Genomic DNA, 23109 nt, shown 5'->3' with positions numbered 1-23109 from the left:
CTACCAAAGAATGGCCATTTTGTTGGGCAGCCCAGTGCATCTGGCACAGTGGGGCTGGGGTCCTGTTGGCCATGGAAATCCTGACAGGCTAGGAACACGCCACTGAGTCAGCACCTGGGAGGGAAGATTAAAATCCATCATACTATGTGTCACTCAGATAATGCCCGATGCCTTTATTTACCTCAGAACTGCCTCCCTGCAGGTGCATGCCTCACCGTCTCCTCTTCTGTGGTTTTGATTCCAAAGGCTAACATCTCTCACCTAGAGTGCTGTAATAGAGACTACATGATCTCACCATCCCACCCCTCCATTTACACCTTCTGTGCATCCTGCATTCAGCAGTCAGACTTTTCGCCTGCCAATGTGACTGTGATATACCTCATTCAAAATTCTTCAGAGGTCCATGATAAATCATTAACTCTACAGTACAGGCTTCCAATCTCATTATAATTTCCTCTCTGCTACTTGCCCTGCCTCACCTCCCAGTACACCCTGCTTAAAGTCAAAGTCATCAATGTTAAAGAGAATAAGAGAATAATTTTGCTAGGACCTATGCTGAAATTCTCTGGGCACAAAGTTATCTATTTAAGAATTCCTTTCAATATGTCTGCAGATTGTGACGAGTGATAACTGGGGTTCCTCTGGTTTGGAACAGCTATATTTTCTGATCCACTCTATATGCTAGATTCTTGATTACCACGGCACCATCAATTGTTCCAGAAGGCTTTATGAGTGAGGAATCCAGGGCCCTTCCACTCACTGAAGCAGAGGGAAATATGTGGAGCCATAGTTCCTATTCCCTTAATATTGCCTTAGTTTGCCTTGCCTTCCCTTCTGTAAGTTATTAAGTTTTATCCAGGGCTAGAATACTTTCTTGTTATTTGTTTACTTCTCAATATGCATAATTTTTTATTAATGTCTCTGCTCATCCTCTAATTACCTCAATCATTCTGCCAGCTGTAGGTTATAGACTGCTTACTTTGTCTTCCTGTCCCATACCTCAGCCCCCAGGCTCCCCATCACCAAATCAAGCACGGAGCCTGTCAGGTGCCTAGCAAATTCTCCTTCCATTCTCTTCCTTAGGCATCTATGGAGCACCTCTGCTCTGGTTTGGTGTTAGGGAGTTGAAGATCCAGCACATGGCCCCCACTTTTAGATGAACACATTTGAGTTCCCCATAGGACAATGCTAGTTTGAGTACTGCTCTAATGAAAGTATGTACATGGAGCACTGAAAATGGGGAGAAAATAGTCCTTGGGTCTTCCTGGTAAGATAGGAAAGGCAATTTGGGGAAGGTGTTGGTGAGAGACACCTAAATGGTGAGAAGGGCTTGGCTGCAGGAGTTGGAGATGCCAGACAGGACCCCAGCAAGAGGCACATGGGTGCAGTGCATTTGGGGGACTGTGAGCACCGAAGCTTGGCTAGACCCTGAAAGGGAAAGTGGCAGAGGATGAGGGTAGTGAAATAGGCAGACAGAAGGCTGTAATGAGACTCATAAGGCTGTGTTAATGAAGTTAAGATTTTATCATGAACTCTGGAAGAATTTTGAACAAGGTATGTCACTGTCACACTTGCAGGCTGGAGGGTAGGAGCCGAGCCAGGGATACTGAACTGCTTTAGGAAGTTGCTCTGGGGCTCAGACGAGAAATGATATGCTCTGAATCACACAGTGGGGGAGGGAGGCTGGGAGCGGTGTGGACCATTACAGAGATGTTGAGGAGGTAAACTTGGTTCTATTTGGTGACATCTCTGGAGGGTAAGGGTGAATATGACTTAATGTGAGGTAAGTGGGAAGAAGAAAGGACTTCCAGGTGCCTTCTTTTGGGAAAGATCCCCTTTTGCTGGAATTGTTGCATCGCTCCTTGTGTACATCAGTGTGTGCCAAACACCCAACAACATGTAAACATTGCTCAATCTTGATTCATGCAAAACTCTCTAGCAAGTGCCTCTCCCTCCTTAACTCTTGAGGAATTGAGCACCATGGCTCGTAGCAGCAGAACACTGGCCACGTGTGAATATTGCACTTTTCCTCTTGGGTACGATCTCTATTTTTATTGAACAACTGTCAGTAAGCCAATGCAGCATTGCCAACAACACACTGAAAATAGAATGAAGGCAATTACCTCAGCAAAGATTAATGCAGAAAGTAAAATTGCCCTTATGTAATACTCATCTTCCAGGCTTGGAGGCCACCTTCTGCTGGTTTCTCTGTATCTGTTTCAGCTGTTGCTACGGAACAATACCATCCTTGTCCCTGCTGGGGACATAGTTCCCTCTTCCTCTGTTCTCTAAATCTGTCCTCAGCGCAGACACCAGAACACGGAGCTGCTCCCAGTGATGTGTCTCATCAAGATGCTGCAAACAGATGAAAGATGATATTAGCTAACAACCTATCAGCACTCCTCTGCTGTTTGGCAACTACTTGTCAGTATACTTCAGGAAAAGGCTTGCGTTTAGAGAATGGCAGGCCTGAGAGGAACTTTAGAGATGACTTAGGTCAATCCTCTCGTCTCACTGAGGACACACTGCAGGCTGGGGGATTGAATAACTTATTTTATCCCTTCACTTTGGAGAAAAGACTGCAAGCCCAGCCTCCATTCCAGCAAGGGCATCTCCCCCACACCCTTGGTGTCTTGCCATGAAGTGGGGACAATCAGGAAAGCTTCCTTGTCAAACCCCTAACACCCCCAAGTGGGCGGAGAAAACTTTAATACGAAAGAAGCAAATGAACCCTGTAATTAGATACAAAACTTCCTCCAGACCAAATAGCAGGAATACGGAGCAGGCTTCTGTGAGTGCCACAGAAGGAGGGCGGGAAAGCCTGCATCAGCAGCTTGAGGCTTGCCTGTGGGTCTGATGGAACCATACCATTATCATAAAATAGCTATCATAACGAAAATTGCTGCGATGGGAGGCAGGAGAAACAAGAATAACTAATTGCTAAGAGGGCCACTTTGGCACCAATTGTTAATGTCTCCCAGCTTTCCCCCCCCACCCCCCACCCCAAATTTCTGGCATTGCACACTGACTTGTCTCACTCTATCTATTAAATTGCAGAAATTAGAATATTAGCCTCCCTGTTGGGACTCTGAACACACCTTCTCCTTCTCAGGCCAAAGCCAATTATCTGAAGATTAACAGGAAGACATGGAGGGTAATGGAGCTCTTAGGAAGAAATGAGATGCCTGAGACACACTGGTGATTCTGTCTTGTGCACCTTGGTCCTGATTTTAGTTAAGAGAATGAGAGACAGAGTGACAGACAGAAAGGCTATTTGCCAGGTACAGTGGCGTGATACACTATCTCAGTTGATTCTTGCAACCACTTTGTGAGATGAGTTTTATAGAATGGTTCTCTCTGATAGTTAGGGAAACTGATCAGAGAAGTTTTAAAATTCCAAGTTTTGACCTTTCCAAGTTTAGGCCCAGTTTTAAAAAACACTTATTTTGAAAGTTTTGCATGTGTAGAAAGAAGGGCTGCAAAGAGAGTACAGTGCATCCTTCTGTGCCCTTCACCAGCTTCCCCTAAGGTTAACCTTTTGCATCATGATGTGGACATAGCATTACAAACTTTATTGAGATATGAGTCACATACCATGTAATTTTAAGTATAGCTTTTAGTGGTTTTTTAGTATATTAACAGATAGGGATAATTATCACTCCTGTCAATTTCCAAACATTTTAATTACCTCAAAAGGAAATTCCTTTAGCTCTCATCTGACCCACCCCAGCCCTAAGTGATTCCTAATTTGTTTTATGTCTCTGTAAATTTCCTATCATACAATATGTGGTCTTTTGTGACTGTTCTTTCACTTGCCATAATGTGTTCAAGATCCATCTAACCTGTAGCATGTATCAGTATCTCATTCCTTTTAGTGTTAAAGCATATTCCATTGTATGGATATAACATATTTCATCTATCCATTTGTTACTTGATGTATATTTAGGTTGTTATCACCTTGACTTTTATGAATCATGTGGACCTAATTTTGATAGAATCAAAATGTCCACTGTATTGCTGTTATGACTAATTCGGAGCATGATTTTAGATCTGTATTAGGAGAGGGTCCTAACACATCATTCCTGAATTAAACTGACTTATCCATCCAGTTGCTCACCAAAGAACTTCCCCAGAGGGAAAGCCCTCAGGCACATGGCAGAGGGTGGTCCAAATATGCACGTCCCCTAAGGAGAGGGAATGTAATGGACAATGCTCAGTTTTTTTCTTTCAATCCCATTGCTCAGGTAATCTGACCTTCTCTTCATGAGTCAGAATGGAAAATCCAGAGAGATATCCTGGCTTGGGTTACCCCAAAAGCAGACCCTAAGATAAAGGTGAGAGCTCAAGTAGTTTATTTGGAAAATTCTTGTGGAGGTCTAGGAAAGTTAGACATGGAAGGGAAGGAAGCCAGTCAAGGGCTCATTGCAGAGCAAGTTAGTGTTGTGGGTAATTGGGGCACAGTCATATGGAGGACCACTTGGACCGAGTGTAGAACAAGCTTCAGAGTCAAACCAACAGAAGAACAGTGCGTAGGATGTTAATCCATCGACTCCATCGGTCACTGGGGGCAGGGAGTAGCCTCTCCTGCCCTTCCGGGGCACCCCCAGGGAGCAGGCTCGGAGGAGCAGGTGCTTGCACCAGGAAGCGGTAGAACTGGGGATGGTGACGCCAAGGGAGCATGGTGGAGCACCGACAGCTACTAGGGACGGGAAACGTGTGAAGTTCCCTTGCAGAAAAAGGCAAAGGGAAGAAGAGGAGAACTGCCATCCCAAAATTGAGGCTTTTCAGGGAGACACTGGCTAGAAAGCATTGGAGGTACACCACAGATCTGCACAGACCTGTCTGTAAAATAAAGACTAATCCTGTGTTCCTGAACTCCTCAATAATTAGAGCTGGAATCATATATGAAGCAATATTCCATTCTGACTCTACCCCCTTTCAATTTGTTGCCCCAAAAGAGATTTTTGCCCTAGATGGTTAATATGTGATTGTGGTGTGTGAGAGAGAGAGACCTCCCATTTTTAGAGACTGATGCTCCTCAGTTCCAATCCTGACCCCAACATATAGAATCTGTGTGTAAATTGTTTGAGCAAACTATTTAATCTCTGCATTGAGTTCTCTCAATCCACAATTGCCCCTCTACCTTCACTCCAAAGTCTGGTAACAAATTAAATGAGATGTTTGATGATACTTAGCTACTGGCTGGTTTACCCGTGGTTCAATAAGCAGTAGTTTTTCTTATTACTGTTGGGAATAAGGAAGAGATACAACAAAGAAATATACTAACTCATTCAACAAATACTTATTAAGCCCTTACTCTGTAGAATTCCATCCTAGTCATTAGGGTACAGTGTCAAAATTTCCAGATCTCTGTCCTCCTGAAGCCTACATTCTAGTAAATCACAAACACTGGGATCCTCCTTTGTATACCAGATCCTCTTTTCATTGCCTGGAAAAATAAGGGTTCAAGTGGTGTTATTCACTGGGCTTTTCATGTCTCAAGATGTAAGCCTCATACCAAAGTGTCCCCAAGGACTCTCTCTGAACTTTAATCAAACATGTTCTGAGAAGTATTTCTCAAATCTTTCTTCAGTGTTGCATTTGTTAGAATCCTTTGGGTCCCAAGTGACAGAAACCAAATTTGAACTAGTTTAAGTAAAAAGGTGAACTATTGAAAAAGGGGGATGAATTAAAAAGCTTTGGGAAAAGCAGAGACACGGCTAGACCTCCAAACCACTGGAACCAGGGACCCAGACCCTGCTGGTAATCACCCTTCCTCTGCCTCTGGCTCTGCGTGGCACTTTTCCCCCCCACTCTGCAGGTTGGCCCTCTCCACGTGCCAGACAGCATGTCTGCTCATGGCTCCTATGATTTACATCTTGCACCAGAGAGTGTCACCAGAGAGAATAATCCAATCTTCCCAGTTTTCTGGTCCAAAATTTCCAAGGAAGAAGCTCAATTTCAGCTTATGCAGCATCTTCTGTTGGATCATTCAGCTTTGTAGGTACATGGCATTTCCCACAGTAATTATATAGCTAGGGACTAAGAGTGTGCTTCTAGAAACCCACAAGTCCACACTACCTGTCAGGACATAGAATCCTGGGAAGGTTCATGCTTACATCCGGGCACCGTTCTGTCAGGAAGCCTATATAAATAGCAGCTCTGAAAGCTGGAGAAATCAACAAACAATAGAGCTAAGAGAGGCCACGTCTCATTCAGTCTACTCAAGGTGTCCAATAGTAGAAATCAGCCAACAATACACTACTTGCTGCAAATTTGTCCAGTCTGTTCAAAACAAACAAGTTAAAAATGGATATTCACCATTTATGTGTCAGGGAAGTAATAATAATGTCTTTATTGCACATATTAATATTTTTGAGTGCTTCCAAAGTACTGTGGAACTTCAAAACATTTTCGAGTTTCAGAGAATTAATTAGCTCCCCTGTGGAGAAGCTCACAAGCAATATTGCCATTTTGGAGATGAAACGATTGAGTTGGAAAGGCAAGGGATGTTAAATTATTCATCTTTTCAATAAGCAGGCATCAAGCACCCACTCCATGCATGGCTCTAGTTAACAGTTATGGGGCATAAACTGATTGGAATAATGTCACTGCTTTCAAGGAACTTACAGTCTAGTGGGGAAGTGAATTTGTCAACAGCTAGCTCTAATACAAGTCAACATAAGGCCCAGATAAGATGGATAAACATGAGAAGCTAGAGGAAATTATGAGACAGGACTGGGAAGAAAGTTAAATTGCAGAGTCCCATAAAAACCGTGAGAAGGAATTTGGTCTTTGTCATCATGAAAATTCAAAAAATATATAGAGAGAGAAATAATTATGAATTAATTTAAATGGCTAATCCTCCAATTAAAAAAAATAAACCCATTTCACCCACCCTCCAAGCACCTCCCCCTGGGGGTGGGGAAGGGGGTCTGGCAACTATTGATTTTTTTTCTGTATTTAAGAGTGTTTATTGTTTTTAGATTCCACATATGCGTGAGATCACATAGTATTTGTCTTTCTGTCTGATTTATGACAATTAGCATAATGCCCTCAAGGTCTATCCATGTTGTCAGTAATGGCAGGATTTCCCTTTTTTTAATGGCTAATATTCCATTGTGTGTATGTGTGTGTGTGTGCACGTGTATATATCATATTTTCTTTATCCATTCATCCATCAATGGATATGTAGTTTGTTTCCATGACTTGGCTATTGTAAATAATGCTGCATTGGACATGGGAATATAGATATCTTTTCAAGACAGTGATTTCATTTCTTTCAGATAAATAATCTGAAGTGGAATTGCTGGATCATATGGTAGTTATATTTAAAAATTTTTAAGGAACCACCATACTCTTGTCCATAGTGGCTGCATCAATTTACGTTCCCAACTAGTCCTCCAGTTCTTAATGAAATAATCTCAAGAAATGGAAGAAAAATCGAACCATTTGCCTAAATTATTCAAATGATGTGCTAGTTCACTAGTTTACTTTGCCTGGTGAGTTCTGGGTTAAAACTTATACGCAGACTGAATTGTTTGTAAAATGGGCAACGCTTAGCTGTTGAGGTTTTCATTATCCAGGGAAGGTCTGATTGCTATTGGGGCTGCCTTTGTGAACTCAGCTGCATGAAGCAAGGAACTTTATGAGAAACTGCAAAGATGCACAAGAGGTACACGTGGAAAGAAATTGAGGTCCCTGGCCCTCAGCTCCCACTGAAAACAGCATGTGAATGAGCCACTTGGGAAGTCAGTCCTCCAGTTCTGAACCCAAGGGCCCTAAGCTGACCCTGAGGCAGCCATAAGTGAGCCTTCCAACCTGAGCCTTCTCCAAATTCCACATTCAGGCTGATAAGCCAAGAAACTGTAGGGCAGTTTGTTATTAACAATACTTAACTGAAACACCTTCCACAAAAGATTCATGATATTAATGTCTTCGTGCCTTGATCCAATTCATTCAATAGAAAGCAGGATTTCAGGCACCTCTACTCTTCAGATTTCAGTAACTCAACTCAGGGCACAGAGAAATGCATTTCCATTTCTGTAGAGAATTTTAAAGGGAGAATACAATTCAGAATTCAAGGAATTTGTTTTACCTGCAAAATTATTGGAACACATTGACTTTAAAACCATAAATAAACTGACCACACCAGTAAATGACATTTGCCTCTATATTTCTGTGACATTTGTAATATACACAGACAAGTTTTACAAAAGCCCCACCTCTCTGAGGTCCATACTTTACTTTTCTGTGGAGTGTCACTAAGGTAGATGTGAAGGTCATTCAATCTGATGGCCCTTGAGTGCTAGGCTTCCTTCTCTAATTCCCTAATCAAGTTACAAATATAGCTTTTGATACCTCCTCTCCTCTTCTTTTTTTATAGGCTGTCAAGACAAGTCAGGGGCAGAAGCCAATCAGCTCTCTGTATTAAACAACATATTTTGCTGAGCTGGACTTGACTCCCGGTTGCTACAAAACAAATCTAAGTTTATATCAGAGGTGACAAACTCCATGCCCTGTCATTTATCCTTTTTATAGCATGGGCAACACCAATAGTCAGCATGTCCTGTTGATTATGTGATCAACTAGAGCAGAAAGCATCCAAGTCTAGAGGTTTCCTGTGTCAATAGTTGGAAATTGTTTCCTTTGATTAAAAGAAAACCAAATTAAAAACAAATCCCTTTGCATTCAGTTACCATATAATTTTCTAAACAGATAACCATAATCCCAGGGATAAGTACTATTAATACCTGACTGTATATTACTCTAGTCCTGAGTCTAAATATACATATTCACCTCTATACAATTAATGATAGTTGAAAGGAAAGCATGTTGAGATTTTACTATGCACTTGGCACTGTATTAAGTGCTTCAAAATACTATGTAAGACACAACACTATGAGGTAAATAACATCAAGACAATTATATAGTTGAGGAATTGGAAGTTCAAGTCCAACATCAAATAGCTAGCAAGTAGAAATGTCTGGCTGTAAACTTTAGATTTGTCAACTCCAAATTTTAATTTTTACTCTTCTATCTCTCATCTTGTGCATCTAATTTTTTAAACTAAAATTATAATCATCATTCATGATAATATTCATCTATTCTTACAACAGCTTAATGTCTGGTCAGTATTCCATTTATAGATTTACAAATTATCTCGCCACTCTTCTCTTCTTAGATAGATATTTGAGAATGGTTTTGTTAGTGTTTAATTTTCCACTAGTATAAACAACACTGCGATGAATAGTTTCACTGCAGTGAATAAATTTTGCTGTACATCTTTAATTATTTCCTGGCGATGAATTTCGGAGTTGTAGGGACAATGGCATGCAAAAATTCTATGCTTTCAAGAGCAATGTCAAATTTCCCTTCAAAAAAATTATACCAAATTACGTACCTGTCATCCATGTGTACCTGTGTCTGGGTCCTAAAACATCATTCTAACACCACAAACCAGACAGAATAAACAAAACTTCAAACCTCAACCTTTCTAATCACAGTATTACCTTATAAGTCCTTTTTTGCAAATCTCCTACACAGTATGGGACCTTTTTCATACTATATCCCCTGATCTGGGGTATCTACCCTATAATTCATAGGAAATGGGGACAAAAAAAAAGAACAATTTTAAATATCCCCAAAGTACAAAGCACATTTCTTACCTCTCAGCAATGAATGACTGCCCAAACTGTCCTAAAATACATCTAGAACCTCATTGTATATAAGGAAACCTTGGCAGGCTTTCAACATACTTGACATAAGTCACAAAATGATAAAAATTTTTTAGTCATTCTCCAGCTGGAATGGGTTTGCTCTGGGTGTTAGCAGCTAGCACATCTTTCTTTGCTCTATGCGACTTGATTTCCTTTGCCTCTGAAAATTCAGCAGAGGTCGGGTGGTCAGTGAGAGAAGAAGATCATCTAGAAACAAAAATGAATTAAATAGTTTTATACTTTAGGCCAAACGGGCTGCATGTGTGACTATATGTGTCCTCTTGTTCCTCCAAACTCTTGAAAATTTCAGTGCCCAAGTCTCTAATTCTAGACACACTGTGATTTAACTGTGTTTGAAGGAGAAAATGACCTTCAACTGGTTAAGCTTTCCTTGAGTACCCACTATATACAAAACAGGGCTGGATATATACCACTATATACAAAACAGTGCAAACCAAAAAAGGAAGAAAAAAATAAAAAGTAAGAAAGAATCAATCTATTAAAAAAATTTATAAATATGTAAGTTCTGCAAGTGATTGGCAAATACAGTGTGGCAACAAAGAGAAGGGAAAGATTAATTCTGCCTGGAGTGAAGGGTTGGGGGGTGTCAGGAAAAGTGTGGTAGAAGAAAGTGGCATTTGTAGATGCTGGGAAGGCCGGTTCCTCAGGCCTCCACTGCCCGCCTTTTTCCTTTTTTTTTTTTTTGATGCAGATCTGATAAATAATTTAAATTGTGAAATATGAACATTATTAAAACCAACAATTTGCTTTCATCTTAGCGCACGCTTCTTATGGGGCATATAAACTGTAGACTCCCTGTCGGCTGCACATTAAATGTCATCCCTGGAAAAGGAAGGGTACACTGAATTCTAAGACTTTCTTCTGCTTGGGGAAACTGGGCTGGTTGCGGGTAGGGATTAGGAGCCACCACTCAACCCCAAAATTCTGGGCTTCAGGAAGTTCAGGGGGGATCATTCTGAGATCTGATCACGGAGCGCTCAGGAGGTACCCCATCTTACTCAGCCCCCCGCCCCCCAGAATAAAACCAGTACAGTACTTGGTACCTAGTAGACAATCATTCGTGGAATGAATTTTAAGCATCTGCTTTTTTCCCCATTTAAGGACAATCAGCCCATCACCACGTTACGCTGCTTCTGCTAGCTTAATTCAGCTCTGATCTCAGTTGTTGGAAAAACGGGAGAAAGAACGGAGCTGTAGAGTCCTCAGAGTGGAGCTCTGCAAGGGGGTGTGAGGAAGGCAGGCGCGGGCGGCGGAGGGAGCTGACGCTCCCACCCAGCTCCGCGCCTCGCTCAGCAAACGCTCAACCCCCGCCCTCTCTCCATTCCCGACCCCCAGCCTGGAGGGGAGAGGGTAGCGCCGGCGAGAGGGTGGCACGGCTCTGACCGTCACGTTTACTGCCTGCTGCTTTCCCAGTCCTCGGCCTCCTCGCCCCTCCTCCCTGAGCCCCGACCCGGGTTTGGAGGCGATTCCCCTCTAGTGACTGAACCGGTTGCATCTCCGGGCCAACGGCGCTTCGCCTCCCTCGCTCCTTTGTCTTCTCCTGCGAGGCTCCGGGGCCGAGCGCAGGGTCTGCAGAGGCCGCCGCAGCAGCGGGAGCCCAGCCGGGCCCTGCGCTGCCGCCCGGGGCCGCACCCTCGCTCGGCGGAGGTGCCGGAGGACGCCGGCCGAGCCACGCACAGCCCGCGTCCCGCGCTCCAGTCGCCGCGCACCAACGCTGCGGCCGCCGCGGCCGCAGACAAGCCCTCCCTCCCGGCTGGTCCCGGCAGGGGTGGGCAGCTCCCCGGGCAGCCGGCTGAAGAGAACGGCCGCTGCAGCCCCGGCAGCACGCACACCCCCAGGCACACGCATCCAACGCCTTGTCCCTGCGCCACGAGGATGAAGCAGCCACCCCGGACCGGGCTGGCGCAAGGTAAGGTGCAGCCGCCTGTTGCTTTTCGCAAAGCGCGGTGTAGTCCCTCCGCCAGGGTGTAGGCCGTCCCTCGCGGGACAAGTAGAGAACTGTCACCCTAGTTTGGAGCCGAGTCTAAAACCTATGGTTCTCTTGGGCGCAGACACTTGGAGAGACCCCTTCTGGCGAGGGGGAGGCGACCCTCTTTGCTCGCGTGCAGCCGGCTGCCTTGGCAATAGTCTGCAAACTTTTGTGCCCCCTCCCTGCCCTCACTTCGTGCGGTGCTCACCTGGGGCCGTGCAAGTTGCACGTCTAGTTCCCGCGTGCGCCCTCTCCCAGACCCCACCCTTCCCTTGCCATATGCTTCTGCCCATTTCCACCTCTGTGCTCCTGCCAGTGGACTTTTCACTCCCTGCAGCTCCTACTAGAGAGGCGAGGGTTTGGGACCCAGCAATGCTCCTCCTGCCCGTAGGGGTTGGCTAGGAGCCGAGATTGTGAAATAGAGGAGGTGGGACGCAGGAAAAGCCTGCGGCCACACCTGGGGTTCTGTCTAGCGCGGCGAGAGTCGGGCCAGCCAAGGGAATGCTACCCCCAACTCGGTAATGAAACCGTTGGAGTGGCTTGCTGCTGTGCGCCGAGGGAACAGCGAGTGCAGATTCGGGTGGGGGAAGTAAGTGATTCGGAGAGGGAAAGGTTGCTGGTAGGTGGGGGAGGAAGCTGAGGGTCGGGGATAGATTTGGTTGAGGGGGGATCAGAAGGCTCTGCTGAAGTGGGCGAGGGTCCAGCCCAGAGCCGTCACCTGACGGGGAGAAAAAGGGATATGAGTCCGAGGGCGCTGGCCCGGGTGTGTAAATACCGATGGGGGGAGGGGCCAGGCACCTGGGAAAGCGCAGAGGGGCCGAACGGAGCCCTGGGACGCGCCGCGGCCTGGGGGGATTTGGGAAGGAAGACTTCTGGGTGCCTGAGATGGGGTGATCTTCCTCTCCAGGAGAAACAAACCTCCCTGCGAGATTCTGAATGCTGAATGCGTCTTGGGCTGTGACAGAGTGGTCATACCGTGGACCAGGGATGCTTTTCCTGGCTTTGAGAGGACCATAGTCCCCTTGCCCAGGACCTCGCTTTTATACCTTCCACCTCCGTACCCGGCCGGTAGACCCATGCCCATCTTCCCTGCCTGGCGTTCGGGAGTCCAGGACGCCTCCGCACCCGCAGGGTGGGAAGGGCATTCCTGGCCCCGAGCCGAAGGAGTTTGTGCAGGGCGGAGGGGAGTCAGAGGGGAGTCCCCAGCGCTTGGAGAGTAGACAGGGGTCCGAACCGGTTGGAGGAGAGCGCAGGGGTGGAGGCTGCGGTGGGAGCCTCCTTTTCCCCCCGCCCCTCCGCAAATCGCACCTGGGTGGAGCAAGGGAGTGCGGGAGCCGGGCGCTGCGCCGGGAGGCTGGAGCGCAGAGCCGGAGGGCGTGCAGAGAAACGCAGGGCGAGGGGTGGACAGCGGGTGAGGGAGACCTGGCTCCCAAGACCGGGGTCCGGGCGGAGGTGGGTCTGTACGCCCTGCAGCCCCTACGTAGACGTTTCTGGTTGTTCCAGACGCTTTGGCGGATGCCGGAAGGCGAAGCTCTTTCCTCCTTTGCACCCCAGCAGTCTGGAATAAAAGACCGTCTGCTGGAGGGGGCCTAGATTGCTGCGGAAAAGAAGGGGCAGACCCCGGGCTTCATTTATCCTGGTAGGGGACGCACTGGACTGCCAAAGGCCTGGAATCACCTCATTCAATCCTTCTCTTTCTGAGGAGGTGCACGCCCCTCTCCTAGAGGCGCCTTTGGCTGAGAGTCCCTTTACCGATTCCCACTGGCCCAATAGAAGAATTTGGAGGTTGCGTCCACGTAAATCCTCTGGTGGTTCCTGTTCAGACCTCCCACATGCAGGCTTTCACGGGCACAACCTTGCCTGCAGTTCCCCTGTAGAAGTCTCCTGCCCTCCCATACCAACTGGGGGAAAGCAGAGCTCAGCGCAGTCCCCTTTTCTGGGCCCCACGCCTTGGCCAGACCTTGCTGGAAGAGACGTCGACTAGCCAGGGCTCCGGGAGGAATCCCGAGGTCGGTCCCTCCTGTCCCGGGGCAACCCCGGAGTAGGAGCTCCCTGTCTCCCCACTGCAAGCTTCCAGCCCAAGAAGCTGGACTGGGGATTCCCTCTGCACAGGCTCCGGGGGCACCACCTGAGCACAAAGGCCACACCCTCACGGGCCAGGCTTCTGCCGAATTACCTGGACACCTGAGGTAGGATCCCAGAATTCATTCACGAGATTTAGCTTCCAACACCCCAGGGCTGGTTTCTTTCTGAATACTTAGCACCTGGATGTTGCTCAGGCCATTTCGCTTTTCATGTAGAAACAAGTTGGAACATGTCCCTTGGGGTTTCTTAAAGGAAGACTTCAGATCCACAGCAAGGTGGTTTCTTCAGGCTGCTGCACTATTTGGGGGAAGACAGGTGGTAATAATAATAAGGGGCTCTAGCATGTATTGAGCTCTTATATTGTGCCAGGCACTATTCTGGTATTCACTGTTGTAGTTCTAATCTTCACAACGACCCTGGAAGATCAAGTTATTTTCCCCATTTTATTGGTATGGAAACTAAGCCTTGGAGAAATGAAGTTATTTGCTCATTGTTATCCAGCCACCAAGTGGTGGGGTTAGTTGGTTTTGCTGGTGGACGCTGGGTGTGTCTCATGCTCTCAGCCATATTTGGAACTGAAGACCCTTTGTCCACAAGGAAGCAGGGATTTACTGCAGACCCCAGGGGCATACTCTGAGCCCGCAGTCCTTGCCTGTGAGCCCCTGAGGCTGTAGCACAGGGCAGACTGATGGTGCATGTTGCCCTCTTCAGAGTCTGTTTGGGGGTGCACCTTGGTAGGGTGGGATCCTGATACTGGAAGCAGATTTGGGGAATTGGCTGCTGCCATTGGACTTCTTTTCTGAGCCTTTGATGGTCATGCCTATGTTAAACAGGCATGGAGAGAAAAAGGGAAGGAAGGAGGAGAAAGGGAAAGAAGGATCCCAATGTGAGTAGAGATTTGCTCTGTGGTCACAAACTACAGAAACCGTATTCTGCACCTGAGTCCCTTTCTGGAAACCGAATCACAGAATTATTAGGGCTAAAGGGATCTCAGATATCATGGTTCCCAGTCCAGATGCAGGGAGGCAATTCAGTGATGTGCTCAAGGCCACTGTGTTTCTAGCATGACTGGTACTTGAACCACTCACTACCTTCTGACCCTTGGCCAAAAAAAACTGTTTATGCATAAATAGATTGTGTTCACTGCTGCTGGTTTTCAACATCTTAAATTTAATTAGGGAAAAACTTGTTTATTTAAAAAATAGACCATTTTGCTAATTTTTCATAAATGCCTCAATCAGCATGACCAGAAAAAGTCACTGTCATATAATGGATAAGCCACCACAAATGTGCTTCTTTTGCAAAAAATTGCAGTGGAATATTTATAAGCCTTCAAATCTACAAAAATGAACCATGAAAGCCTTCAGATGATTCTAAATGAAGTTAAATGGATTCTGAACCATTTTAGCATAGTCCTCTGTCAAGTTGAGTAGCTCTGTCCTGCCCTGGTCCCAGGGTTTGGGAAAATAAGAGAACATCAGGGAAAACTCCTTTTCAATACAGTGAAATTATTTTGTTATTACATCTTCTGGATATCTGACCCTTGGTTACAGTTTGGGCTAATGTAAATCTGAAGCAGAACAGTGTCTTTCTGGTGGACATATGCAGGGCTCAGAAAGGAGAACATAGTTATCTGCCACTTTCTCACCCGTGGACCCCTTTAGAAAAGGGGACTTTCTCCAGGCCCTTAGGAGTCCCATGTACCCCTAGGCATTCTTGCAAGACAGAATTCTGGTTTCTAAGGACACCCCATGTCTTCTCTCTGTGACTACAGTACCCGGATGCCCTTCCCCTGGAGACAAATCAACAAAAAGTCAGTAGGAGTAAAAGGGGGGGAGGACTGGGGGAAGCTTGTTCCTCAGATCACGTCTGGACGGGAAGAGTTACAGGCAGACTTATGGTGGAAACTTGGTGCCTTTTTTGTGACCTGGAACAGGATTTCCATCCCTGATGCCATGACAGGACAGGATAGGGGTCCTTAGGCTTTAACTTGGGGTGGGAATAGTGCTTCAAGGGGGCATGGGGTGGGGGATGGAAATGAGACTTGGCTGATCAAGGGCTGTGGTGTGACAGAAATGGCAGTAGACTGCCTGACCTAAGAGATGCTTTTCTTCCTTCTTCTCCTGATACTCACCACCTCAGTGGGCCATCTGTGTTGAGCTAACTGATCTGAATCCCAGAGTCCCCAGTTATCTCAAGGGAAGTGCTCATTTTCTCGAGAATTCATTAGTAATGAATACTGTATTTAGGTAAGTAGGGAAAATGTAGTCACAGCTGCCCCGTTCTTCAGAAGAACCATTGAGAAATAGACCATCCCAGAAAGGTAATCTTCTGAAGGTCAGGACACCAGTTTAGCTAGACTATAGCAGCACTCGAGACAAAACAAGACATAACACTGAAATCAAGTAGGACAAAATCCAAAAGAAACAGTCTCCCTTCCTGTCCTGACTTGTCACAACATCATGGAAGAAGAATCTGTTTGGACCTGAGCAGACCTCCTGGTTGGTAATTCTTGGCTTTTCAGGGATGTTAGGGGAGAGAGATGTAGCCTCATCCTATTTTGCTGACCTGCATCTCCTCTGTGTACTTTACTGTGGCTCCTGTGTGGGGTAATGTTCAAAGGCCCACATGGCACTTTTGTTGGGACAATTCTTTGGGTGTGTATTTATCTTAAATCATATCAATATGAGTTTGTTGACAGAATAATTATTACTATTACGTGACACATTATGGGAGAAAGCTTATGAAAAATTGAAACCTTTTCAGAATACACAGAATCAATATGTTTCTGCGATACACAGTGTGAATTAAAATTCCCAGTTTGGGTTAGATATTTAAAAATAATAAAAAAGTGAGAGTTTCTGAACTTGACCTATTTTTAGTAACAAGAAAAGCCAAAGGATAAAATTCTGTGGAATCTGACAAAGACATCAGCAGAGAAAAGAAAAAAAAGGGATGGTGGCTAAGTAGAACTTGAGAAACTTTACCCTCACAGAGTGTGTTTTATCTTAAATAAATATATATCTTGATCTCTATTTAGGTCTGAATAAAACGTAAAATTCATAATTTATTATTTTATCTGCAGGTGATGACTTTGATGAGCTTTATTCTACAAGTGGTTGGGAACCAAAATGGAAGCTCTTATATCTGACATACGAGCATATATATCTGTCTATGCTTTATAAAACCTTAGTAAATTAATGTATCACAACATGACATACAACATGACCATTTTATATGAGAGTGAAGTCCGTAATCTTCCCAAGAGCTGATTGGCTTAGAACAAACTATTTCCTGAAGGGGATAAAAATTAATAGTAAGGGCAAAATAATTAATTTAAAATAAATAAATGAATGAATATTGGAAAAGAACGGCCCTGTTCAAAAGGCAGATTTTTTTCTTTAAGAGGAAAAATGAACAGATCAGTAAAGTTCATAAAAATGTATGGTTTCATTTTATCCTGAGCTCTGTGAGCTGCTTTTTAGGTTAAAAATTATCCATTGCAAATGTCACTACACTTCCTGACAATTTTTTTTAGAAAGGATTTATGCCTTTTATTGTAGGTGAAATGGCAACAAACACACAAAAAATCAAATATTGGGAGTCATTCGCAAACATGGAGTAACACTTGATAAAACTAAGTATGTTTTCAAGGGCAGATTAGTTTTCTTTCTTCCTCTTTGTTTTCTTTCTATCCTCCCTGCTTTCTCCTTTTCTTTTTTAGAATCTTTGATAGAATTTTCAATCTGCATGTAAGTATCCAGTACCTTGTTGGGAGAGATGGCTGTTTGAGGACAAATATTTCTCTTGGTGAGGGCAGGGAAGAGGTGCTATATAGTTGTCCAAAGCTAGAGCACAAAGTTCATGGCTTTTTCTCTGGTCTTCTAACCTCAGTTCTGATTTAGAAAGGCAGTCCTTGTATAGGCCTGCTTCCAGAGGGCTCACCCTCTTGGCAGTGACTAAGCAGTATACTTTCCTTTTGCTACACTGGGAATTATGCACCGAGAAGAACCCTGGTCCAGTCTGCTGACCTGTCCTAGAGGCCTGGTCATCAGGGATTATCAAACAGGAATGTTTTCCATCCTCCTACAAATTATATGTAAGTGTCTATTGGCAGAGGTGGGTAGCCTCCTGCCATGGAATGTTTTGTAGTCATTTTTCTGGGTGGTCAGTCTGTTTTTTAGTTTCTTCTTAGAAACACTTCCTATAAAAAAATGCATAGCCTTCCCGAATGGAAGGTGGGGTGGGGACTCTCAGCGCCCAAAGGATGCGTGCTCTAAAACCCAGGCAGGAGGGCTGGCTGATGGCAGCCCCATGGGGAGGGCCCAGGGAGGGCCGCAGAGAAGCAGCAGAGGGTGGGGTGGAAAGTGGGTTGGAGAGGTGGCCCGGAGGGGAGAGCCACCATCCAAAGGAAATCAACACAGGAAGACAGAGATCTTTGTTAGCTGAAACTGAAGGATAAGGATAAAAAGGCATATAAATAAGAAGATAAAGAAAGCTAATGGGAGTAATGAAGACCCAAAGAAGAGGTGTACAAGGAAAAGTAATGTACCGCAGTCCCTCCTGCTCTCAATGACCTCAGAGGCAGGCCAGCTCCTCCTCCAGGGGGCCTGGTCCATTTCTCACATTCCCATGCCCATTGTTAATGTGGCTTCTCAGTCACCAAGCCAAAGGCTCTTCATCCTTATGCCAGAGCACCCTCCAGCCGGCCGACACACCCAGGAACCCAGGTCTGTGTGTTTAAATGCAATGTATGAGATTATAACACAATTTATGTTTATAAACTATTGTGACCTACATACCGCAGGTGGGACTAATGGCTGCTATCCTTTCCAAGTCGGGGTCAGCAAAAATGCTGCTGCGACATAGTGAGCAACTGTACTGTGACATGAAAATAGTGGTGACCAAAATCGCTGGTGCACTACTACATTTGAGGTTTGTGGCCTGCACTGGTAATGCAGTAGAATACCAAATTGTAGCTCAATGTTAGTAAATGAAGTTGTGACTTTTTTTCCATTCAAGTTCATGAATACCTTGAATTCTGTTGATAAATACCCTAGAGGCCTGGGACCCCAAGAACTGCAGACTGACGCAGTATCTGCCCCAAGGTGTAGGATGGTAGGTGTGAATTGGGATGGGCTTGGGCACATTGTAACGTACTTGGATCTTCCTGGGGTCACTCTTTCTCCAGACCAATTTTCACTTCTCTAGCTCAGGGAATTGGCTCAATCTGCCCTCTTCCTAGGGATCATGGCTGTGGATGCGACACACACTGGGAAGCAGAGAACTGTTAACAGAGCAAGTTGCATGTTAGGACCATGGCCAGGCTGTGTAATGCCTCTGTAAGAGCTGGAGAACACGTTTCCTCGGAGCGGCCACCTCTGGCTCCTGGCTGGGTGCATGCTGGCCTGCATTTCAGTCCCTGGTGGCTGCCTTGGCCAGAGGCCCTGTAGCCTTCACCAATTTCACCTGAAGTGAGGTTGAATTTTCAGGCTATATTACATTTCAGCCCAAAGTTTGAGCTTCCCCTCCAATAATTATTTTTTTCAAAGCAGAGCTGTCACAATGGCTTTTAAAGGTTCACTTCCTTTCCCTGCCCACTTCCTAGTTATCAGGAAATGGCCTTGGTGCAGGCAGGTGGATAGAGACCCAGGGGAAAAGGGCAGGATCTGGAGAATTCTCAAACTGGATAATGTCCTGAGTGGTGGAGAGGGGACTGTGGTCATGGCGTGTCTCCCAAACAGATGGCTCATATTGTCCTCTGTTGTGGGAAGATGACAGGGTGGCCCTGATCGGGGAGATCGCCTTGTTGTCATTTGCTCTAATTGTTGAACTAGAATCTGCTTAGTAGGAGAGAAAGCACTTCTAAGAAAACATTTGACTTTGCAGGGGAAAGCAACATTTTGGAAATCACCTCCTTGTGTGCACATAGAGTATTTGACTGGGGACCAGGCAACCTAGTTCAGGTCCAGCTTTGCCCTCAACCTGCCCAGGGTCTCTGGGCTGTTAAGTCATCTGCCTTCTTCTCTAGATCCCAATGATAGGACAGCTGGGAGCTCTCTAATGCCCTGCTAGCAATAAGGCGTCTAATGTCCAGGAAGTGTCTGTCATTGTTTAAAGTATGTTCCATTGGATGGCTTCTCTGTTTAACTGGTTCAAGTTAACTCCTTGGTGTAGAGGCTCTCCTGGCAGTGATACTTGTCATTCAAGAGAGATATGGGTGAGATGAAGGAGGACTTCCTGAAATTTTGACTGTGTGCCCTTCTTGAGTCCAAGTCTTCCTAACCATATGATAATGTCACTCTCTGCTAAAAACTTGTGAATGACTCTCTGTTGATGGAGGGGGACTATCTCCTTAGAATGGTCTCATGGGTCCTTCATTACCTGGTCCTGCCTGTCTGTTCATCTGTCAGTTTCCTCGGTGTATCCTCTGCCCCAGGGTGTAAGAGCTGGTTCTCCATACTGGTGGGGATGGCCTCTTACTCACATTTCTTCTCTCCAACTCTGCATTCAGTGTTACCATGTTAGCAGCTTGAAATCATCCATGGTAGGATCGTTTACCCCATGAAAACTGACAGACCTACAAGGCAGGGCTTTTTTCCCAGAGAATCCGTTGTTCAGATTTACCAGGATGCACCACTGCTCCTGCCTCACCCAAAGAGCTGCAGTGCATGCCCTGGAAGTGCTCTTCCACGCCTCTCTCTGCTTATCATTCCCTGGTCCTAACCCTTCACCTGTCCCTGCTTCTCTCTCTCTTTCCTTTCTTCTCTGCCTCCCCGCCTTCTGTCTAACTGACCACCTACCTCCTCATCCACCCATCCATGCAGAGACAGCTAGGCTCTGATTCCTTCTCTGCCACTGAATAGCTGAGTGAGTGACTCAGGGACAATTTCTAACCTTTAAAATGCCTCAGTTTTCTCTGTGTGAAATGGGTATAATAATAGGTTGTTGTGAGGCTTAAATGAGTTAATATGTAAAAGGTGTTTTGAACAGAGTTTGTCATGCTAATGTGTGCCCAGCACTGAGTATGCACATACAATTAGACGTTCAAGAAAACAAGCACAGGAAAATGTTCATGAGCCCTGAACAAACCCTGGTTAGTTCTCCCAGGGGTGTCAGAACTAATTTCATGGTGCCAGGGACATTTGAACTGAATCCTGAATGATTAATCACTTCTACCCACCAAACTGGCAAGCCAGATACAGTTGTCCTGGGAGGCAGGAAATCACATGAGCATGGAAAGAAGACACAAAAGAGGAAACAGCCTGATCTGTTAGGGTTTTATGTAGTGAGCATGGCATCAGGTAAAGAGAGGGGTCTCTAGTCATGTTTGGGTTATGGGTTGTCCACGGGGAAGGGAACAGTCTCCTCTTAGCTCTGCTTTTCATTGCCTGCCCAGATCTGAGTGTTGGATTTTCCCCAAAAAGTCAGAAATCCAGATTTTTATGCAGAAGCTCCTGATGTTTAATGGTAAGTAGTACTAATTCAAGTAAAAACAAGACTAAACAAAATATAAAGCCCATCCACAGGCTTTGTGCAGCTTCCCACAGAAGACTGGAGTTTCAGGTTCCTGCACCTGTGTTAAGATGCTAATATTTGCAATTCCTCATTTGGAGCATGATTTTGCCATTTGCTGTGTGACCACAGATGAGAGTCCCGTAAACTCTCTGAGCCCTGGTGCTCTGCCAAATGGCTGTCATATTTCTTGTCCTACATACCTTGCTGTGAGAAGCCTTTGGACTATGGGGATAAAAGCCCTTGCAAAGACCCAGAATTATTCCTAGGCCTTGCATGCTGTGGCAGAGACATATACTCAGCACAACCCCAAGGCAGATTGAAGTCACCCAAAGAAACCGGAATGTCCTCACCTACCTTTTAAATGTTAACAATAGATGGGGGAAGAGAAATGTAGGTGTGGTTTTTCCCCTTCATTCTGTTAAAAACATCAGAAGGAGCTTGACATTCCATTTTGGAAGTCTGTATGTCAGAGATCCAGCTAAGAGTTACTGATTGCTTCTGCATGGATTCAGGATCTCAGGGAAGAGGCATGCTCCCCCTCCACAGGGTGTGCTGATGGTTTCTTCACGGAGGCAAAGGACTCTGAAAAGAAGCCAGCTGCACTATGTATTGGTCGGGGTCCTGCCGAAATCTGTACTTGGATTTGTGTAATTTCTCCTCTTTTCTGTCTCTTTCCATTCCAGGCTGGCTTTGATTGGATAGGCTTTTAAGGAAATAACCAAATCTTAGAAAAGTCTAATTCTTTCTAGTTGAGGGGCCGAGCTTGGTAGATGTTGGCTTTCACGCAGAGGAGCGGTGGATAGGCCCCCAGCCTACTTCGTCAGGCCCAATTAAAAACATTGTGTAAACCGAGCTTTGTGGAAACCTCCATGCTTATCAATGCACTTATAACTTGCTGTTATCCTGATTTTTGTATTATCTTTGTTTTTTCCCATTGCCTGATTGAACTTGATCATGAGAAGCTTCAAAGACACAGGCTGGCTGTGAAGTAAGGGTACTTGACTTCCTCAAAAGCACATCAGTTCTGGATTCTGGTCCCATTGCAGACAACTTACCACTTCTGCTTCAGGAGCTGACCTCAGCCTCAGCATCTGTTTCCCTCTCCTGCAAGCCCCAAGCCACCCAGACCCTCAGAACTGAGGTGTCTGATGCCCTGTGGCTCTCATCCCTTGTTGGTGTCTGAGGCCCTGACCCCCTGAACCGTTTCAGAAGCCAAACCCCAGAGGAGCCAAGGCCCCACTCTTCTGAGATGGATTTGAAGCACCTAGATCTATTGAACTGAATTCACATTAGAGGTGGAATAGTACATTGATGTGAAGAAGGTGCTGAAACTCTATTCCCTAATATGATGGCCCTAGAGGTGGGGCCTTCGGGTGGGAATTAGGGCAGATGAGGTCATGAGGGTAGACCCTCATGATGGGATTAGTGCTCTTGTAAGAGGAGATTCCAGAGACCTTGCTTCCTCTCTTTCCACCCACACCTACCAAGGAAAGGCCATGGGAATACACAGCGAGTGTGGCCATTTGCAGCCTCCATGAGACACTGGCCGTGCCTGCACCTTGTGCTAGGACTTCCAATCTCTAGAACTGTGAGAAGTAAATTCCTGCTGTGCAAACCACCCAGGTGGTGGCATTTGGTTATGGCAGCCCGGGCACAGAAGCAGAGGAGGTTACTAGAGGCTAGCCTGGGTACCAGGCCACCTGGTGGAATATGTCTTTGAGCAAAGGTGTACCTGTTTTTATTCCACTGTGTCTAATGCTCACCATCCACCTAGCACATAGTAGGTGTTCTATGACT

General features: G+C 45.6%; 1 protein-coding gene across 3 annotated transcripts in view; it reads left to right on the top strand.

Moving 5' to 3' along the window:
- Positions 1-11183: 11183 nt before the first annotated feature.
- LRRC3B (leucine rich repeat containing 3B) overlaps positions 11184-23109 on the top strand; it is an 83392-nt gene continuing 71466 nt past the window's right edge. Inside the window, exon 1 of one of the 3 annotated variants that reach the window (XM_036886160.2) lies at positions 11184-11649. The gene's annotated coding sequence lies outside the window, so the exon portion shown is untranslated. Of the gene's footprint in view, positions 11650-12046; positions 12299-13326; positions 13899-23109 lie in introns of those variants that run through there. The other 2 variants (XM_036886162.2, XM_036886161.2) reach the window with 2 other exon arrangements.

Source organism: Manis pentadactyla, chromosome 14, assembly GCF_030020395.1.
Source record: "Manis pentadactyla isolate mManPen7 chromosome 14, mManPen7.hap1, whole genome shotgun sequence".
NCBI classification, from domain to species: Eukaryota; Metazoa; Chordata; class Mammalia; order Pholidota; family Manidae; genus Manis; species Manis pentadactyla.
This window is presented reverse-complemented; position numbering and strand designations above follow the sequence as displayed.